This window comes from Oncorhynchus nerka, linkage group LG2 (assembly GCF_034236695.1).
Source record: "Oncorhynchus nerka isolate Pitt River linkage group LG2, Oner_Uvic_2.0, whole genome shotgun sequence".
NCBI lineage: Eukaryota > Metazoa > Chordata > Actinopteri > Salmoniformes > Salmonidae > Oncorhynchus > Oncorhynchus nerka.
In genome coordinates this window covers 37,418,481-37,424,480 of record NC_088397.1, presented here as the reverse complement: position 1 = coordinate 37,424,480, position 6,000 = coordinate 37,418,481, and the positions used below count along the sequence as shown (strand labels likewise).

The window sequence follows — 6,000 nt, the reverse complement described above, 5'->3', positions numbered from 1 at the left end:
ATGGGGGATTTATGCGTTTTGACTTGTCTAGGGGTTTGTATGTTTATGGGGCTGGACCCTGTCTAGGTAAATAGTATGTCTATGGTTGCCTAGATTGGTTCTCAATTAGAGATTGATTGGGAACCATATTTAGGCAGCCATATTCTTTGGATATTTTGTGGGTGATTGTTTCCTGTGTCAGTGTTTGTGCCACACGGGACTATTTCGTTGCCAGTTCACTTTATTATTTTGTATCTGTGTTCATGTTTAGTTTTTATTATTAAAAACCATGGACACCTACCACGCTGCGTATTGGTCCGATCCTTGTTACACCTCTTCAGAGGAAGAGGAAATCTGCCATGACAACAAGGTCCCCCTGCTCAAGAAAGCACATATACATGCCCGTCTGAAGTTTGCCAATGAACATCTGAATGATTCAGAGGACAACTGGGTGAAAGTGTTGTTGTCAGATGAGACCAAAATGGAGCTCTTTGGCATCAACTCAACTCACTGTGTTTGCAGGAGGAGGAATGCTGCCCATGACCCCAAGAATACCATCCCCACCGTCAAACATGGAGGTGGAAACATTATGCTTTGGGGTGCTAAGGGGACAGGACAACTTCACCACATCAAAGGGACGATGGACAGGGCCATGTATCGTCAAATCTTGGGTGAGAACCTCCTTCCCTCAGCCAGGGCATTGAACATGGGTCGTGGATGGGTATTCCAGCATGACAATGACCCGAAACACACGGCCAAGGCAACAAAGGAGTGGCTCAAGAAGAAGCACATTAAGGTCCTGGAGTGGCCTAGCCAGTCTCCAGACCTTAATCCCATAGAAAATCTGTGGAGGGAGCTGAAGGTTCGAGTTGCTAAACGTCAGCCTCGAAACCTTAACCTCTAGTGACACCCCATCCCGTGAACGGGACCGTTGTCATCATCTGACACTAATTAGCATAACGCAACGGACATAAATCTTCCTAGAAAATCTTCCTATTCATGAAAATCACAAGTGAAATATATTGGAACACAGTTTAGCCTTTTGTTAATGACTTCGAGAAGATCTACAAAGAGGAGCTGGACAAAATCCCTCCTGAGATGTGTGCAAACCTGGTGGCCAACTACAAGAAACGTCTCACCTCTGATTGCCAACAAGGGTTTTGCCACCAAGTACTAAGTCATGTTTTGCAGAGGGGTCAAATACTTATTTCCCTTATCTGTCTCTCACTGTTTAAATAAACCTACCATTAAAATTATGGACGGATCATTTCTTTGTCAGTGGGAAAATGTACAAAATCAGCAGGGGATCAAGTACTTTTTTCCCTCACTGTATGCTGATGCTCCAGATACTCAACTAGTCTAAAGAAGGCCAGTTTTATTGATTCTTTAATGAGGACAACAGTTTTCAGCTGTACTAACATAATTGCAAAAGGGATTTCTTATGATCAATTAGTCTTCTAAAATTATAAACTTGGATTAGCTAACACAACATGCTATTGGAACACAGGAGTGAGGGTTGCTGATAATGGGCCTCTGTATGCCAATGGAGATATTCCATTAAAAATCATCCATTTCCAGCTACAATAGTTATTTACAACATTAATAACTTCTTAGGCATAGCCCCTTTTTCAATTCTCCCCTAAAATGACATACCCAAATCCCTGAAGCAAGGATATGCAAATCAGAGCAAGATTTCAGAATGTAAGAGGTGAATTTATCAAACCTATCGCGGTGAAAAAAGGGTTTGTTGTTAGGAGCTCTCCTCAAACAATAGCATGGCATTTTTTTTGCAGTAATGGCTACTGTAAATTGGACAGTGCAGTTATATTAACTAGACTTTACGCTTTCAGCCGATATAAGACACTTACATGTACCGACATTTGTTGTTTCTCTAAAATCTGCGATGGTGACACAAGGTGCTGCATGATTTACAACTGTCCCGTTGACGGACCCCGATCCATAAGAATTAACAATGTCTACACTGTATTTCTGATCAATTTGATGCAATTTTAATGGACAAAACAATTGATTTTCTTTAAAAAATAAGGACATTTCTAACTGACCCCAAACTTTTGAATGTTAGTGTAGATAAAAGGCAAACCTGGTAAATCCAGTAAATCAGTGCAGAGAATAGTACCTCAGTACTATAACAAACCCTGTACTGATCTCTTTGTAAAGTTGACACTTTTAATATACTTTTTTAATATATAAAAATACCATTGACTATACCGTAAACCTTCAGTTCAACTCAATATATAGGGCTTAACAATGTATAGTTGAACAACATGTTTACTAGGTTTGAACATTTTTGCTATCTAGGTTAATGCTACAGTAATTTACTACTATTGGTGTTAGGAATGGCAAAATTTGTATTCAGTCCAAGTGGGAAATATCAAGGCCATGCATCTGGAAAGAAAAATTCCCAGCTGCGGTAACCCACATGTATTCTTCCTTTCAACATTTGTTGAGTGTATTCATTTGTGATCTTTGAGCGCAATCTTTATTCTGTGCCGTCTGACCACTAGTGGGGTTCACTACCCTAAGTATATTCACTTTACAAGTAGACCTTGCTGAAGTCTGCAAACTGGCAAGGGGGCTTTGCGGCGCATCGTAAGTGAGAGTTATAGGCGTTGAGAGACAGGCTTCTCCACCCAAACGACTCATTACAATGCTAATAGCCACTGACTTTGCTCATTAATGAATAGTACTAACATGGCATCATTATTTATTTACTGTTGAGGAGACAGACGCAGAGCCTACACCCAAAATGGCACCCTATTTCCTATATAGTGCCCTACTTTTGACTAGAGTACTATGGGCCCTGTTTAAAAGTAGTGCACTAAATAGGGAATAGGGTGCCATTTGAGGTATAGACGGAGAGTGCGAGTTGCTTCACCCTCACAGAGCAGTTGTGGTTGAGGACATTCCACAGGAAGGCTAATTAAAGACTATCATATTCACCTGAAATAGCAAAAGACTGAGGATCGTGATGTGAGAGAGGAGAGAAAGCTCTAGGGAAGTTATTGAGTTGAAAACAGAGAAATGGCTTTAATTTCCTGATTTGGCATGAAATGGAAAGCCCGCATCCCTGATATACTGTATTAGTCCATGATTACTACTTGCCTGTTTAATAATTCAATGCATTCAAAAATATATACAGTGGGGCAAAAAAGTATTTACTCAGCCACCAATTGTGCAAGGTCTCCCACTTAACGATGAGAGAGGCCTGTAATTTTCATCATAGGTACACTTCAACTATGACAGACAAAATGAGAAGAAAAAAAATCCAGAAAATCACATTGTAGGATTTTTAATGAATTTATGTGCAAATTATGGTGGAAAATAAGTATTTGGTCAATAACAAAAGTTTCTCAATAGTTTGTTATATACCCTTTGTTGGCAATGACAGATCTCCTCTAGAGCAGTGATGTTTGGGGCTGTTGCTGGGCAGCGCCGACATTCAACTCCCTCCAAAGATTTTCTATGGGGTTGAGATCTGGAGACTGGCTAGGCCACTCCAGGACCTTGCAATGCTTCTTACGAAGCCACTCCTTTGTTGCCCGGGCGGTGTGTTTGGGATCATTGTCATGCTGAAAGACCCAGCCACATTTCATCTTCAATGCCCTTGCTGATGGAAGGAGGTTTTCACTCAAAATCTCACGATACATGGCCCCATTCATTCTTTCCTTTACACGGATCAGTCGTCCTGGTCCCTTTGCAGAAAAACAGCCCCAAAGCATGATATTTCCACCCCCATGATTTGCAGTAGGTATGGTGTTCTTTGGATGCAACTCAGCATTCTTTGTCCTCCAAACACAACGAGTTGAGTTTTTACCAAAAAGTTATATTTTGGTTTAATCTGACCATATGACATTCTCCCAATCTTCTTCTGGATCATCCACATGCTCTCTAGCAAACTTCAGACGGGCCTGGACATGTACTGCTTAAGCAGGGGGACACGTCTGGCACTGCAGGATTTGAGTCCCTGGCGGCGTAGTGTGTTACTGATGGTAGGCTTTGTTACTTTGGTCCCAGCTCTCTGCAGGTCATTCACTAGGTCCCCCCCATGTGGTTCTGGGATTTTTGCTCACCGTTCTTGTGATCATTTTGACCCCACGGGGTGAGATCTTGCGTGGAGCCCCAGATTGAGGGAGATTATCAGTGGTCTTGTATGTCTTCCACTTCCTAATAATTGCTCCCACAGTTGATTTCTTCAAACCAAGCTGCTTACCTATTGCAGATTCAGTCTTCCCAGCCTGGTGCAGGTCTACAATTTTGTTTCTGGTGTCCTTTGACAGCTCTTTGGTCTTTGGCCATAATTGAGTTTGGAGTGTGACTGTTTGAGGTTGTGGATAGGTGTCTTTTATACTGATAACAAGTTCAAACAGGTGCCATTAATACAGGTAACGAGTGGAGGACAGAGGAGCCTCTTAAAGAAGAAGTTACAGGTCTGTGAGAGCCAGATATCTTGCTTGTTTGTAGGTGACCAAATACTTTTTTTCCACCATAATTTGCAAATACATTCATTAAAAATCCTACAATGTGATTTTCTGTATTTTTTTTCTCTCATTTTGTCTGTCATATGATGAAAATTACAGGCCTCTCATCTTTTTAAGTGGGAGAACTTGCACAATTGGTGGCTGACTAAATACTTTTTTGCCCCACTGTAAATCAACATCTGCATTTTGAAATAGTATTTTTATAATTATTTTATTAAGAAAAGTATAAAGTTGCTGAGGGAAAGTGCCTAATTCCTTACATAAGAGAGATAATGCAGGCATGTGGGAGACGAGTTCAATTCCCCAATGGGGAGGAAGGAGTAGGCTGTCCTTGTAAATAATATTTTTTTCTTAACTGATTCCATATGTGTCATTTTATAATTGTGATGTCTTTGTGATGGCTCTCTATTTAGGTGTGTCCAAACTTTTGACTGGTACTGGTTTAATTAATTAGATTAATATTATGGTAAATTCGGACCATTTCGCTCTCGGAGCGCATACTGGACGTTCAGGCTGAGGAGTTGTGTTGATTTGAGCATTCTGGCCTTACAACGGCAGTCAGGAAGCCAAGCTAACGTTGGGTAGCTTGCTAGTTACTTCCAGACACAAATGAGACTACTCTGACCATTTTACTCGCCCTAGTAGAGCTTGTTAGGCAGTTTTTGTGTTAACCAGAACATTGGTGACTAACTGTGCTGTTTTTGCCGACGTTTATTCAACTGGTATTCAACTGGTGTCGAGCGCTCGTAAATTCATTATTCTGCGCTCTGGTACACTCAGAAGATAGTGCTCTGAAATCGGAGTAGATAGTCAAAGCGAATTTACGAAAGCATCCGAATGTCCATTGAGAACGCACAACGACTTTACCATTTAGCTAAGCTAAGAATGACGGGAATAATCAAGTCAATAAACATAGGGTATTTAGATAACTATAGGCTAATATATTGTCAAGTTTGATGTATAACTACTAACGTTAGGTAGATGGCTAACAGGTAACTTATTTGAAAAGTCATTACTTTATTACATTGAGTAGCAAGCTTCCGCAAGGACGCGCTCTATCAACTCTGCGGCTTGAGTATGCTTTTGGTGCACAGTCGATATCACACTGGAATTTGGGCAAGAAGGTTGAGGGTTCAAAACATGCGCCCTGCTTGTTTCATTTGATGTCGTGCACAATCAGCAGTTAATTATTTGGTTTATATTGCCCATTCATTGTCAGAGACACAGTAGTGTATTGGGACCCCAAAGCATAATCAGTCCTCTCACTTCCCCTTGGTCATTGTTAGCAATTGGATATGTAGATGGGTGAGCCGGTCAAGGATCGATTCAGTCCGTTAGTTCGTGTGGAACGGCAGGCAGAGAGAGCGTAAACAGTCAGCACAGCTCTTATATACGTCACAGAAAGTAGGTTGACCCTAGGAAGATCGGATCTCCGGATTGGTTCAGCTGGTTGTAGTCTGTAGTCTTCCGCCATTGGCTCAGTTGTCTGTCCGTCATCGTAGGATCTTCTTCGGGCACACAG

General features: G+C 41.3%; 1 pseudogene; it reads left to right on the top strand.

Annotated features, from left to right (window-relative positions):
- The first annotated feature begins 268 nt into the window (after positions 1–268).
- The window catches only part of LOC115144738 (RNA-binding Raly-like protein), a 55,175-nt pseudogene continuing 49,443 nt past the window's right edge, over positions 269–6,000 (top strand).